Source organism: Ranitomeya imitator, chromosome 3, assembly GCF_032444005.1.
Source record: "Ranitomeya imitator isolate aRanImi1 chromosome 3, aRanImi1.pri, whole genome shotgun sequence".
In the NCBI taxonomy this organism is placed as follows: domain Eukaryota; kingdom Metazoa; phylum Chordata; class Amphibia; order Anura; family Dendrobatidae; genus Ranitomeya; species Ranitomeya imitator.
The window spans coordinates 230,310,302-230,326,937 of record NC_091284.1 but is presented as its reverse complement, the minus strand read 5'-3'; the positions used below and the strand labels follow the sequence as shown (position 1 = coordinate 230,326,937).

At 41.4% G+C, this 16,636-nt stretch overlaps 1 protein-coding gene across 5 annotated transcripts in view; it reads left to right on the top strand.

The window, feature by feature from the left end:
• SLC26A9 (solute carrier family 26 member 9) overlaps positions 1 to 16,636 on the top strand; it is a 183,268-nt gene that overhangs the window by 39,991 nt on the left and 126,641 nt on the right. The window contains exon 1 of one of the 5 annotated variants that reach the window (XM_069756256.1): positions 11,207 to 11,365. The exons of the other annotated variants lie outside the window; for them this stretch is intronic. The gene's annotated coding sequence lies outside the window, so the exon portion shown is untranslated. Of the gene's footprint in view, positions 1 to 11,206; positions 11,366 to 16,636 lie in introns of those variants that run through there. 5 annotated transcript variants of the gene reach the window in all.

Here is a 16,636-nt window from a genome sequence, read left to right as displayed (position 1 = left end):
AGATAACCCCGGAGAGTCGGGCACAAAACTCCTAGACAGAGCATCCGCCTTCACATTTTTAGAGCCCGGAAGGTATGAAATCACAAAATCAAAACGAGCAAAAAACAACGACCAACGGGCCTGTCTAGGATTCAAGCGCTTGGCAGACTCAAGATAAGTAAGGTTCTTATGATCAGTCAAAACCACCACGCGATGCTTAGCACCCTCAAGCCAATGACGCCACTCCTCGAATGCCCACTTCATGGCCAGCAACTCTCGGTTGCCCACATCATAATTACGCTCAGCAGCAGAAAATTTCCTGGAAAAGAAAGCACATGGTTTGAACACTGAGCAACCAGAACCTCTCTGTGACAAAACCGCCCCTGCACCAATCTCAGAAGCATCAACCTCGACCTGGAACGGAAGAGAAACATCAGGTTGACACAACACAGGGGCACAGCAAAAACGACGCTTCAACTCCTGAAAAGCTTCCACGGCAGCAGAAGACCAATTAACCAAATCAGCACCCTTCTTGGTCAAATCGGTCAATGGTCTGGCAATGCTAGAAAAATTACAGATGAAGCGACGATAAAAATTAGCAAAGCCCAGGAATTTCTGCAAACTTTTTAGAGATGTCGGCTGAGTCCAATCCTGGATGGCCTGAACCTTAACCGGATCCATCTCGATAGTAGAAGGGGAAAAGATGAACCCCAAAAATGAAACTTTCTGCACACCGAAGAGACACTTTGATCCCTTCACGAACAAGGAATTAGCACGCAGTACCTGGAAAACCATTCTGACTTGCTTCACATGAGACTCCCAATCATCTGAGAAGATCAAAATGTCATCCAAGTAAACAATCAAGAATTTATCCAGATACTCACGGAAAATGTCATGCATAAAAGACTGAAAAACAGATGGAGCATTGGCAAGTCCGAACGGCATCACCAGATACTCAAAATGACCCTCGGGCGTATTAAATGCCGTTTTCCATTCATCTCCCTGCCTGATTCTCACCAAATTATACGCACCACGAAGATCAATCTTAGTAAACCAACTAGCCCCCTTAATCCGAGCAAACAAGTCAGAAATCAATGGCAAGGGATACTGAAACTTAACAGTGATCTGATTAAGAAGGCGGTAATCAATACACGGTCTTAGCGAACCATCCTTCTTGGCTACAAAAAAGAACCCTGCTCCCAATGGTGACGACGATGGGCGAATATGTCCCTTCTCCAGGGACTCCTTCACATAACTGCGCATAGCGGTGTGTTCAGGTATGGACAAATTAAATAAACGACCCTTAGGGAATTTACTACCAGGAATCAAATCGATAGCACAATCACAATTCCTATGCGGAGGAAGGGCATCAGACTTGGACTCTTCAAATACATCCTGAAAGTCCGACAAGAACTCTGGGATGTCAGAAGGAATGGATGACGAAATAGACAAAAATGGAACATCACCATGTACTCCCTGACAACCCCAGCTGGTTACCGACATAGAGTTCCAATCCAATACTGGATTATGGGTTTGTAGCCATGGCAACCCCAACACGACCACATCATGCAAATTATGCAGTACCAAAAAGCGAATAACTTCCTGATGTGCAGGAGCCATGCACATGGTCAGCTGGGCCCAGTACTGAGGCTTATTCTTGGCCAGAGGTGTAGCATCAATTCCTCTCAACGGAATAGGACACCGCAAAGGCTCCAAGAAAAATCCACAACGTTTAGCATAATCCAAATCCATCAGATTCAGGGCAGCGCCTGAATCCACAAACGCCATGACAGAATATGATGACAAAGAGCACATTAAGGTAATGGACAAAAGGAATTTGGACTGTACAGTACCAATAACGGCAGAGCTATCGAACCGCCTAGTGCGTTTAGGACAATTAGAAATAGCATGAGTAGAATCACCACAATAGAAACACAGTCTGTTCAGACGTCTGTGTTCGTGCCGTTCTACTTTAGTCATAGTCCTGTCGCACTGCATAGGCTCAGGTTTACTCTCAGACAATACCGCCAGATGGTGCACAGATTTACGCTCGCGCAAGCGACGACCGATCTGAATGGCCAAGGACATAGACTCATTCAAACCAGCAGGCATAGGAAATCCCACCATTACATCCTTAAGAGCTTCAGAGAGACCCTTTCTGAACAAAGCCGCTAGTGCAGATTCATTCCACAGAGTGAGTACTGACCATTTTCTAAATTTCTGACAATATACTTCTACATCATCCTGACCCTGGCATAAAGCCAGCAGATTTTTCTCAGCTTGATCCACTGAATTAGGCTCATCGTAAAGCAATCCCAGCGCCTGGAAAAATGCATCAACATTACTCAATGCAGAATCTCCTGGTGCAAGAGAAAACGCCCAGTCCTGTGGGTCGCCGCGCAAAAAAGAAATAATAATCAAAACCTGTTGAATAGGATTTCCAGAAGAATGAGGTTTCAAGGCCAAAAATAGCTTACAATTATTTCTGAAGCTCAGGAACTTAGTTCTGTCACCAAAAAACAAATCAGGAATCGGAATTCTTGGTTCTAGCATCGATTTCTCATCAATAGTATCTTGAATCTTTTGTACATTTACAACGAGATTATCCATTGAGGAGCACAGAGCCTGAATATCCATGTCCACAGCTGTGTCCTGAAGCACTCTAATGTCTAGGGGAAAAAAAAGACTGAAGACAGAGCTAAGAAAAAAAAATGATGTCAGGATTTCTTTTTTCCCTCTATTGGAAATCATTGAAGGGCTCCTTGTACTGTTATGGCTGGCAATCAGGCAACACAGCGTGCAGTAATCAGCGCACATACAGAGATCTGGCAATAACCCAAAACAATAGGACGAGCTCTGAGACGTGGAATCTCTGTAGACTGCAGTACCTGATCTATCCTCACACAACTGGAAGCAGCAGTGGATTGCGCCTATCCACTACCTATGCAACTCGGCACTGCCTGAGGAGCTGACTAGCCTGAAGATAGAAATACAAGCCTGACTTACCTCAGAGAAATACCCCAAAGGAATAGGCAGCCCCCACCTATAATGACTGTTAGCAAGATGAAAAGACAAACGTAGGAATGAAATAGATTCAGCAAAGTGAGGCCCGATATTCTAGACAGAGCGAGGATAGCAAAGAGAACTATGCAGTCTACAAAAAACCCTAAAACGAAAACCACGCAAAGGGGCAAAAAGACCCACCGTGCCGAACTAACAGCACGGCGGTGCACCCCTTTGCTTCTCAGAGCTTCCAGCAAAAGATAATAACAAGCTGGACAGAAAAAACAGAAAACAAACTAGAAGCACTTATCTAGCAGAGCAGCAGGCCCAAGGAAAGATGCAGTAGCTCAGATCCAACACTGGAACATTGACAAGGAGCAAGGAAGACAGACTCAGGTGGAGCTAAATAGCAAGGCAGCCAACGAGCTCACCAAAACACCTGAGGGAGGAAGCCCAGAGACTGCAATACCACTTGTGACCACAGAAGTGAACTCAGCCACAGAATTCACAACAGTGGCCATATTTTTTTGTGTTATAATTATTGTTTATGAAACAGTGTGATCAGCAGTACTAAATGGAGGTGGTTGTGGCGTGGATGTGGGTGTGACTAGTTGTGAAATGGGTGTGGTCAGAGGCATGGCCCAAAATTTGCCGCGGCACGCTATGAGCGCCGCAAACTTTGTCCCTCTTTCCCTTCTTCAAAAGTTGGAAGGTACGATACCGCATTTGCTAGATCGCGACAAGTGCCACAAATGTCCGCAAATCCCATAGGGAATGAATGAGGCCGAACTCAGTGTTGCCGTAAGTGATCTGTTACGCGGCAGATGCGGAAAAACTGCCAGGCCTGCCGCAAAAGGCTACTTTCACATCAGCAATTTTTGACAAAGTCACTGCCGATAGTGTCATACTCACCAAAGGGGAAGGCAGCACTAAAAGTGCCTAGGGCAGCAGAAACTCTAAGTACGCCCTGGGCGGACATCACTTGAATTTCACCGGTTATTTTTATTTTACACTGTGGAATTCAGTATTACACAACTGTTGTTCCTTTTAACTCTATAGCAGGAAGTTGAAGACTCTCAGCTGCTAGTAAGAAAAGAAAAGTTAGCACTTTCCATATCACTCCCCCCACAGCACTTTTCTCATCTTTCCCCCCACAGCACTTTCCTCGTCTCTCCCCACACCGCACTTTCCTTATCTCTCCCCACACCATACTTTCCATGTTTCTCTCCATGCATAATATTTTTGCCTCTGCACAAAAGCACCATGCGTGGCCCTTCACCGCCCTGATACTTACCAATGCATGAAGTCCTCACTGCTCCTATGGTCCATGATCTTCATTGATGTCTGCTGCTCCTCCGGTCTCCACAGTTCCTCTGGCCACCTCGCAACCCAGGACCTTTTAGAAAGGAAGTGAACAGTACAGCTTCCTATTACAGGTCCTGGCGATTGAAAGTAAGTGGAGCTCACACATAGTGATGGGCTACAATAAAATGATGCTTGGCCACAGCTACAGCTGTGAATCGGGCAGCACATAGAGGCCTGCTCAGTTCACTGCTGATGCGGTTATACTGTAAGAGATAGAGTCCACGTCCGATCGCTGTCTCCTATGCCCAGAGGCTGCCATATTTCCAGACTGTAAGTGTAGTGCAGCGACATTTACAGACCTGAAAAGTAAAATGGCAGCCCCATGCATTAAACATTAATTTAAAAAAAAATGAATACAATTTAAGAAAGCACAGGTTAAAACAACATGTTATGTAAAAAAAAAATTTTTTTTGAAATATTAAAAAAAGTGGCACCTTTCCTTTAACTCCCCCGACATCATCTGGCGTAGGGTGAGTTGTGGGGAACTCATACACATAATAAAGTACTGCCAGCCAAATCCACTGATAATGGCAGGTTTGGCCAATGTTAGTCTAATCTGTACGGGGGCCTTTACGTTTGAGCATTTTAAGACTTCAAACAGTATATTTATTGGATAAGTAACCACTGAATGCCTAGCGTGATATTACTGTACTTTATGTATAAATGAAGGCGTAACGTCATAGAGTGAAGAGAGCTGGTTACAAGAGGACACTTGTGTTACATTGTGAAACATTTCAGTAATCTATTAATAGGAGGCACTCCCCGGAGAATATAAAGTAAGGACATACCCCCAAAAAAGACAAGCAAAGGGCTTGTTGGGCACCAAGGAAACGTAATCTTTATTTTGGAAAATAGAGTACCCACAGATGTTAAAAAATGTGCCAGATGATCCAAGTGGCAAATAGGGTATAAAGACAAGAATTAATATAATACTATTATCTTTCAATTGAGAGTCCTCAGTGGTTGATACCTTTTAATGGCTAACTGAAAAGATGGTAACAAATTGCAAGCTTTCGAGACTACACAGGTCTCTTCATCAGGCAAAGACCAAAACAAATTCTGAAGAATCACATATTTATGCAAAATATAGTATACTATATATATATACAGTATATATATATATATATATATATATATATATATATATCCTATACTATGTTATGCATAAATATGTGATTCTTCAGAATTTGTTTTAGTCTTTGCCTGATGAAGAGACATGTGTAGTCTCGAAAGCTTGCAATTTGTTACCATCTTTTCAGTTAGCCATTAAAAGGTATCAACCACTGAGGACTCTCAATTCTAAATATTTTTCTATCTACTGGCTAAACACGGTACCAAGATATGTTTCTTTCCTGTATTATCTTTCAAAAATTCATGGAACCACAGTTTTTCATGATGCATTATTATTAAATATTAAATCCCATCTGGCACTGTGAAAATATTTTATAGGGGTTTCTGGTATAGAAAACACACTCTAAAATATCCTATCATGGAATTATGTGATAGCAAAGAAAAGAGATCTGAAAGATCAAACACACCTATGTATTCAATGGGCAGCTCATTGATTTAAATTTGCTTAGTGTGCTGCTTCATCTCCCCTGTGGGTGGGTTGTACAGGAATTGAACACTTGTTGCTAGATTCCCACATATATTATAGTTTCAGAAAATCACGTGGGGTCGTAGGAGATTTTGTAATAAACTTCTAGTTGAGAGACCCTTCTAATAAAAGGGGATTTGTTTAAAATAGAAAATCCCTAAAGCATGCAACTTTTTGAGACCTGAAGGACACATGATGTCTTTATGTACTTCATCACTACAGCCGAGAGCCATAACTTTTTAATTTTTTGCTTTCAACATAGCCATTTGTAGGCTTGTTTTTTTTGTTTTATGGATGGGAAGAAGGCAAAAAATACAGTAATTTAGCCATTGTTCTTGAAATTGCTGTGCCGGTCAATTTACAGTTGTGCTCAAAAGTTTACATACCCCTGCAGAATTTTTGCTTTCTAGGCCTTTTTACAGAGAATATGAATGATAACACCAAAACTTTTTCTCCACTCATGGTTAATGTTTGGGTGAAGCCATTTATTGTCAAACTACTGTGTTTTTTCTTTTTAAATCATATTGACAACTCAAAACATCCAAATGACCCTGACGAAAAGTTCACATACCCCATTTTTTTAATACCGTGTATTGCCCCCTCTAACATTAATGACAGCTTGAAGTCTTTCGTGGTAGTTATGGATGAGGTTCTTTATTTTCTCAGATGGTAAAGCTGCCCACTATTCTTGAAAAAAAAACTCCAGTTCCTGTAAATTCCTGAGCTGTCTAGCATGAACTGCGTGCTTGAGATCTCCCCAGAATGGCTCAATGATATTGAGGTCAGGAGAATGAGTTGACTACTCCAGAACCTTCATTTTGTTCTGCTATAGCCAATGACAGGTCGACTTGGCTTGTGTTTTGGATCGTTGTCATGTTGCAACGTCCAAGTACGTTCCATGCGCAGCTTCCAGGCTGATGAGTGCAAATTTGCCTCCAGTATTTGCTAATAGCGAGCGGCATTCATCTTTCCTTCAACTTTGACCAAGTTTCCTGTGCCTTTGTAGCTCACACATTCCCAAAACATCAGCGATCCACCTCTGTGCTTTACAGTAGGAATGGTGTTCCTTTCATCATAGGCCTTGTCGACCTCTCTCCAAAGGTTAATGGTTATGGCCAAAAAGTTCAATTTTGTTATCATCACGCCAAATTAATTTATTCCAGATGCTTTGAGGCTTGACTCTTTGCTGATTTGAGATTGTTTTGTTGGTCTACCTGACCATGGTTTTGTTTTTACAGAGCCCCTGAATTTCCATTTGTTAATCACAGTTTGAAGGCTGCTGACTGGCATTATCAATTCCTTAGATATCTTTTTATATCCCTTTCATGTTTTATGCAGTTCAACCACCTTTTCCTGTAGATCCATTGACAATTATTTTGCTTTCCCCATGACTCACAATCCAGAAACATCAGTGGCTGGATGAAAGATGCAAGAGTCTGTCTGGATCCCAGAAACTCACTCAGCATTTATTCACACACGTTGATTACAAGCAAACAGGTCACACGTGAGGATGTTACATTTAGTATCTATTCAAACCCATTTGTATCAACTTCTGTGCATGTTATCAGGCCATAATCACCAAAGTATGTGAACTTTTGATCAGGGTCAATTGGATGTTTTGGGTTGTCATTATGATTTAAAAAGAGAAGACACAGTAGTTTGACAATAAATAGCTTCACCCAATCACTAACCATGAGTGGAGAAAAGGTTTGGTGTTATCATTCATTTTTTTAATCCTGCCATACAGTCCTAGAGATATGGACCTTTTAGTTTCTTTCACCCAATATGATATTTATGATTTTACCATGAGGGTGTTATTCACAGGATAATTGTGCAGAGACACCTAAAGACAAGCCCAAAAAAATTCTGGGAGCAACACCCTCTTGGTAAAAGAATGCAGCATGAATAAGAGCAAAAACTGGGTACTTTGAACCCAATAATGTATCCTTTGTGAAGGGTCATTCTCAAGTTGTGTCTTGAGCAACACACAGTTCTGCAGTCTCCTTACTTCCTTGTTGTGGAGGAGGATGCACTCTTTCTTGATTAACATTCAGTAGCTTCATTCTATTGCTGAGCTTATACAACCGTGACACATTAACAGTCTGTCAGTGCTTGTTCTAAAATCTCTACAATCATTCCTTATAGCGATCCACATATCTCAAATTAGCATGGATGCACTAGATAGAATTAGAAACGACATATCAGGGAGCCCCATGAAACATGGGGAGTCCCTGTGAAACCATATAGTGCAATACAACGCCAAATAAAATCACAAAGTTTATTAAGAAATAATCAATAACACATACAGTATACAGTATAGTAAATTCAAATGAATCACAACAAGTTCCTCACGGACATAAAAAGGCACAGTGATAAGCATGAACCCACATATAAACAGATTTTTTCCAGAGATGTTCTATACATACATATTCCAATAAGTCATGAAAAAAAAAATACATTATATAGGATAAACTGTATCATATATAGCTATATACCTCCACCCAACAGTCATGAGAGAGTGTGTGTAAACAGATAATATATAAATGGAGTGTCTTTCCCACAGTAGTGTTATGTGACTAGTTGTACCAATAAGTGCAAGGAGAAAGATCGTTAATGACTCTGTAAATATATCTGTATATAAAAGATGTATGTAATAAGGCCATTATTCAATGGCTCAATTGATTACATAGATGTCAGAGCGGGTGGAGGCGCACAGTAAATAGACTCAGAAAGTACTGTATATCCTAAAAAGGCATAAGCATTAATGAAGCGCCTGTGTTCAATTATAGTAATACCCAGGTATACATGTAAACATAAGATAATTAAAGTGCTAGTGCAGAAACAGAGTAATAACCTAGTCAGAGAGCACTGTGTATAAAGTCATAATTTGGAAAAACATTCAGAATAATCTCCTTACATTGTAGCAGGTTTCCTTTTTGCAGGACTGATAACAGGTAAGGATGAGTGAGCACTAAAATGCTCAGGTGTTCGTTGCTCGAATTAAGCAATTTCTAATGCTCAAATGGTTGTTTTGAGTAACGAGCATAATGGGAGTGGATTGGAAAGCCGAGTTTTTTTCCAGCAGAACCTACAAAGAGGTCTGGGGGGTAGTGAAAATGTTCAAATGGAAGGGAAACATGCTGAATGGAAGGAGAACAGCATGGGGAAGACCCCTTAAAGCATCTCTGACTCCCAGGACGCTGCTGAGAACAATGGTGTAACACTTTTATGACACTTTAAAAACTGACAATAAAACATTCCAAACCAAAGAAAAATTGCATTTTACAGTAATAAATGTTAAGAAACATTTTTTCCTCTATAATGACTTGCTTATGAAGCATAATTTATAAAGGATGTACAAAAATAAATAATTTACAGTAAGTAAACCAAAATTGATTTTTTTTTATTAAAAAAGTAGGAAATTTCAGTGTAATTTATGAAGGAAGCAAGAAGTGCCAAAAATAAGGGATTCAGATACATCCCGTATTAGACATAAAGGAGGGTCTCATACACATTTTGTTCAAATTGTCATGTATTGGTACTCCTAGACTCAGGACCGGTTTTAGAAAAGTGGGGCCCTGGGCAAAAGTTTAAAATGAGGCCCTAAATGCTCACATAATGCACCATCGCAGAAAAACATTTCGGCTGCATTTACATGCTCAGTTCAGGCCATTCAATGAGCGCGATGGACAATATTGAAGTCGTTTGGCACTTTCTCCTCTTTCTACTATTGCACTAACAGTTGTCTCCTTCTCACCCAGCCTCTTACTTATGGTTTTGTAGCTCATTCCAGCTTTGTGCAGGTATATGATCTTGTCCCTGACATCCTTATAAAGCTCTTTGGTCTTGCCCATGTTGTAGAGATTAGAGTTTGACTGATTAATTAAGTCTGTGGACAGGAGTCTTTTATAAAGGTGACTATGTAAGACAGCTGTCTCTAATGCAGGTAACGAGTTGATTAGGAGCATCCAACTGGTCTGTAGGAGCCAGAACTCTTAATGGTTGGTAGGGGATTAAATACTTATTTCTCACAGCAAAATGCAAATACATTTATACAATGTGATTTTCTGGATTTTATTTTTGATTTTCTATCTCTCAATGTTAAAATTAACCTACCTTAAAATTATAAACTGTTCATGTCTTTGTCAGTGGGCAAACTTACAAAATCAGCAAGTGATCAAATCCTTATTTCCCCCACTGTAACAGAAAGAACACAAAAGTGTATGGATGACAATCAAATTCAATCCCGAAAAATGTTTCAATGCTTTTTCTCAGTTTTAGAGATCATAGAAAGGTTCACAGACCACTTAACACAGTATGGCTGAGAAATAGAAGCCTACAAACTTTTAAAATCTTTTAAAATATCACAGAAATATTCACAGAGCATGCAACACTGAATGTCTGAGAAATGGAAGCATAGAACATTTTTAAAAGCTTTTTAGCAGTTTTAGAGATGACAGAAATGTACTCCTCACTACAGAATAGTGCATGGCTGAGAAATGTAGCCCAGGAAAAATGTTTCAGCGATTTTTGGGTGTGTAATATATCACAAAAAAGATCTCAAAGCATGTACGATCAAAGCGCACAAGCTCATGTTTTCAGGCTTTCCTTAGTATTGTGCAGGTGAGAGAACCTCATGCCAGTTCTGATGCCTTGATAATAATTCCAACCCCTATGCAAAACTAAGGAAATCCTGAGAACATGATCTGTTGACATGATCTGTTGGGGGCCGTGAGGACTGGCTTTGGGAAACACTTGTGTAGAGACCAAGTAAATGCGGTTATATGAAGTTCACTTATACTGTATGTTGATGCCTCAAAACAGTTCTAGTCCTTGGAGTCCCACAGGTGACCTAGTACTAGCTAAATGACAGTAGGATTTGTCACCGACAGCTGTTTCTCAACTGATCAGACATAATAACTTACATATCTGTCAGGTCAGAGAGCTCCTATGGAGCTGGGAAGAATACCTTGACTTGCCGAAAACATTTTTAAGCCTTTTTGAAAAAAAAATGAAAATTGCCGAAATAATAAATTGTAAACATATGTACCATTAGAATTACTCAATATTCCTTCACTGTTGCTGTTCTGTTTCACATGTCTGTTACATGTCAGTGAGTGACACTAACAGTACCACAGAAGAAAGGGGGAGGGTTGTTAAAAGTTAATATTATTTTTGAACTTTCAGCGAAATTACATTTTTTGCTAGCAATGGGAAAATTGTACAACTAATTAATTTGTGATATTATTTTACGTTTCCATAGTTCCAAAGAATATACTATGATAACTGCACTCACAGTGATAAAAGCTTCTGTGCATCAACATAGCAAGATCACAGACACAACCACCAGAGTGGATTCTGTGTAGAGAAGAGAAATATTCTTAATCTGGTAGCTAGTTTCAATTGGGCAGTATTATTAAGGTAAAATACATTTTTAAAAAGGAACTGTACTTTAAACAAAGTTTGCATAAATCAATACTGTAGTACATGCAAATTTAAAAATATAATAAACTTTGTATTATATGTTATCTGAGAATTCTTCTATGTTCAATTATATACTTCTCCCAAAATCTTTCTGAACTCACATCCTTTCTGGAAAAAAAAAAAAAACATCTGAACTCAGCCTTGATCAATACAAGATGGAAGGCCAGCACTGTGAGGTGTCGAGTTACACTGAGTAATATATTCTAAGGAGAAAGAAGGTGGGCAAGGAATGAAGAGCAGAGTGAGAAACAAGAGACACAGGAAGATTGTGCTGAACTTTCTAAAAAGTCTTTTACCTCAACCCAAAGACAGATTTACATCCACACATCTAAGTACTGTTTCAAAATTTCCTCCATAGTGCTGCTTCTTTCTGTGGGCTAACTAAATAATAAAGGCAGGAATTAATCTATCTTATGATGTGTATAAAACAGGTCATAGCAGCTAATCTCCACCCATCAGATTATAGTCTGTTTCAAATTAAAGAGGACCTTTCACCAGTTTCTTCAGCATTTTAAAGTGGCCAAATCATGGCATAGTGGCTGCAGACCTATTACTGTTTTGAATTTCTCCTCTTAATCATGGAGATATTACGGTAGCTTATAATGTTTAAGCTATAACTGTGCTTTACCAGAGATTTTTCACTAGGGAAATGACACTGACCAATCATAAGAAGGTAAAAATATGCAAACGAAAAAAGAACATGCCTCCACAACAGCTTAAAACAGTTTTTTTTCTTGTGAGACATGTAATGATAGACAGCCTGATCTCTCTGTAAAACTGTGTGTAAGCCAGTGGGCAGGTGTGAGCATTACAGCAGTGTTTGTCTCATTATAAACAACACTGCAGCTCTCCTCTCACAGTGCTTTCAGTTCTGCTGTATACACTACACCCATACTAACTGCTGTGAGATGAAAGCTGAAGAAGTATTAGTAATTACACTTATCCCTGCTCTACTCCTCCCATTTGTAATCGCTCTGTAATGATAACAGACTGTTTGTCCTGACACGTCTCATGCATGAGAAAGCTTCCTGTAAGCAATTGTGGGGGCATGTTCTGTTTTTTCTTGCATGTTGCTGCCTACTTACGATTGATAAATATCATGCTACGGAAGAAATGCATGCCTCAGAGGAAAATTTCTGGTAGTGCTCAGTTGGGCTTACTATAAATTATATCCTAAAATTTACAAGCTAATATCTCCATAATGGAGAGGAGAAATTAGGAAATAAAAACTACCGTATACAGTATTTATTCATCTCTGCAGCCACTATTCCATTATGTAGCCAGCTTCACATGTTCAAACTGGTGAAAGGTCTTCTGTAAGAGACAAAGCATGCAGAGGTGAAAACTAATCAAAATGCAGGATACAAGTCATATAATAGCCAAAGATGATGATATTCCTCATTTACACACACAGTACCGCTTGTTCTGAAAAGTTACTTTTTTTGCTTTAAAATAGCTGCTGGTACAAAACTGTTAATCAGTTTCAGAGGTGTAGCTAGGGTTTCAGCTTAAGGAGGGCAAAATATCTCAGTAGGCCCCTAACCAGGTAATCCCGATTACAGCAACGGTGGCACACTCTAATTGTGAGTATAGGGGAGCCTCAGAATATGACCACGCTGTTATCTAAAATAATAATCATATCTCTACACAAAAACGAACACTGATAGTATTGCCATATGGTGACCATATAGTGGTAGATACCAGTATTGTAGACCATATAATTGATTATGGATCGCCCCCCAAGGGCAGTGGGGAACTCGGTACCGGGTCCTTTAGTTCACAGGGGGATGTCACGGTGGCTGACCCAGTCCGTGGCCCTGGGACATCCGTGTAAAAGGGAAAGGTATTTAAGGGGAATGTTCGTGATGCCACCTGTGGTATTCGGTCAGGGAGACCGATGCTGCTTTAAGGGGTCCGCTGGGGTGATGTTATGGCAGCTAGATGGTATACCTTCCCACAGGTGAAGTGTATCCCCAGGGATACCCGGTGTGCAGATGTTGAATGATGAATGGCGCAGTGAAGAATGAGGACACAGGGTTGCAGTCTCTTTACCTTTACTGACGACTTCAGCATTCACAGTCCAGGGCACCAGAACACAGGGCAGGCAGAGTCTGGCTGGTTTGGAGGCAAGTCCAGAGTTCCCTTATCCAGGTGGAAATCAGTAGCCTTCCTTTGCGCTGCGGTGGTGTAGTCCCTTACTGCCTATTGCTTCACATAAGGGTCTCACAGATACGATGTTTCGCGCTCTCTGTCCCCCATATAGGATAGGACAATACCCATATGACTGGTGACTTGAGCCTGTTTATAGGGTCTCTTAGATAACCCGGGTCTGTAGGTGTCACCGTGCCTGCTGGGTGTAGGTGCGGAAAAGTAACCTGCAATTAGCTGTCCTGCCGGTCTCTGAATTAAGGCGTAGTGGTCCTTACTCCCTCAGTGTTCCGGCTACCGGGATTTTGCGCATCAGGAGGAGACAGCTTGAGCGGGTCTGGTCCCTTTCTGGTATCCTCTCCTTTGCTTTGACTTCCTTCCCCCTTTCTGCAATACAGTTTTGCCTTTCAATGTCTCTTTCTGGGAGCTGCAGCTCTGAGGGCTTGCACAGCTCCTTTTACCTTCCATCCTCCTCAGACTCTGGTCTGGAACGTTCTAACTTTCCCTACAGAATACCAGTTATATATACAGTACAGACCAAAAGTTTGGACACACCTTCTCATTTAAAGATTGTTCTGTATTTCATGACTATGAAAATTGTACATTCACACTGAAGGCATCAAAACTATGAATTAACACATGTGGAATTATATACTTCTCGATTGGGTTCAGGTCTGGTTACTGTGGAGGCCAGGTCATCTGGTGTAGCACCCCATAACTCTACTTCTTGGTCAAATAGCCCTTATACAGCCTGGAGGTGTGTTTGGGGTCATTGTCCTGTTGAAAAATAAATGATGGTCCAACAAAATGCAAACCGGATGGAATACCAAGCCGCTGCAAGATGCTGTGGTAGCCATGCTGGGTCAGTATGCCTTCAATTTTCAATCCCCAACAGTGTCACCAGTAAAGCACCCCCACACCATCACACCTCCTCCATGCTTCACAGTGGGAACTAGGCATGTAGAGTCCACCCGTTCACCTTTTCTGCGTCGCACAAAGACACGGTGGTTGGAACCAAAGATCTCAAATTTGGACTCATCAGACCAAATCACAGATTTCCACTGGTCTAATGTCCATTCATTGTGTTCTTTAGCCCAAACAAGTCTCTTCTGCTTGTTGCCTGTCCTTAGCAGTGGTTTCCTAGCAGCTGTTTTACCACGAAGGCCTGCTGCACAAACTCTCCTCTTAACAGTTGTTGTAGAAATGTGTCTGCTGCTGTAACTCTGTGTGGCATTGACCTGGTCTCTAATCTAAGCTGCTGTTAACCTGCGATTTCTGAGGCTGGTGACTTGGATAAACTTATCCTCAAAAGCAGAGGTTACTCTTGGTCTTCCTTTCCTGGGGTGGTTCTCATGTAGCACTTGATGGTTTTTGCCATGGCACTTGGGGACACTTTCAAAGCTTTCCCAATTTTTTGGACTGACTGACCTTCATTTCTTAAAGTAATGATGGCCACTCGCTTTTCTTTACTTAGCTGCTTTTTTCTTGCCATAATACAAATTCTAACAGCCCACCAGACTTCTGCACAACACAACTGATGGTCCCAACCCCATTTATAAGGCAAGAAATCACACTTATTAAACCTGACAGGGCACACTGTTATGATCCGGTGACCTTGGAGCTGCATGAGAACTTTCACTGGAGAAGGTGGCCACTATACTGACCGCAATCCTGAACTTAACACAGCAACTAGAAGTAGCCGTGGAGTGTACCTAACACACCTAGACACCTCGTCACAGCCGGAGGACTAAATACCCCTAAAGATGGAAATTGGAATATTATCTTGCCTCAGAGAAAATCCCCAAAGGATAGACTGCCCCCCACAAATATTGGCGGTGAGTCGGAGAGGAAAAAACATACACAGGCAGAAAAACAGGATTTAGCACAGGAGGCCACCCTAGCTAGATAGGACAGGATAGGACAGAGTTCTGTGCGGTCAGTATTAAAACCCTTCAAAATCATCCACAGCAGAATATACAAAAAAAAACTTCCTACATCTAACTAAAAGATATAGGAGCGTAAATCTGCAACTCCAGTGAATCCTACAATCAGGGCAGGAATGAAACTGAAACAAGCACACAGCAGTGTGCCACAGATACAAAAACCAAACACTTATCTTTGCTGAATTTGGCAGCAAGCACGAGAAGCCAGAAAGTGATCCAACACTTCACAAGGAACATTGACAAGGGCTAAAGGATCCTGCACACCTAAATATCCCAGTCATAATTGTAATCATCCAATACACCTGGCCAGGACTGCGAGTCAGAGACAACTGCATTCCCACCTACAACCACTGGAGGGAACCCAAGAGCAGAATTCACAACAGTACCCCCCCCCTTGAGGAGGGGTCACCAAACCCTCACCAGGGCCCCCAGGTCGATCAGGACGAGCCAGATGAAAAACACGGACCAAATCAGCAGCATGGACATCAGAGGCAAAAACCCAAGAATTATCCTCCTGGCCATAACCCTTCCATTTGACTAGGTACTGAAGCTTCCGCCTTGAAAAATGGGAATCCAAAATCTTCTCAACAACATATTCCAACTCCCCATCAACCAACACAGGGGCCGGAGGATCAACAGAGGGAACAACGGGCTCCACATATTTCCGCAACAAAGATCTATGGAAGACATTATGGATAGCAAAAGAGGCCGGAAGCGCCAGTCGAAAAGACACCGGATTAATAATCTCAGAAATCCTATAAGGACCAATAAACCGAGGCTTAAACTTAGGAGAAGAAACCTTCATAGGAACATGACGGGAAGACAACCAGACCAGATCCCCAACCCGAAGCCGTGTACCAACACACCGACGACGATTAGCAAAACGTTGAGCCTCCTCTTGAGACAACACCAACTTGTCCACCACATGAGTCCAAATCTGCTGCAACCTGTCCACTACAGAATCCACACCAGGACAGTCAGAAGGCTCAACCTGCCCAGAAGAAAAACGAGGATGAAAACCAAAATTACAAAAAAAAGGCGAAACCAAAGTAGCCGAACTAGCCCGATTATTAAGGGCAAACTCGGCCAATGGCAAGAAAGCCACCCAATCATCCTG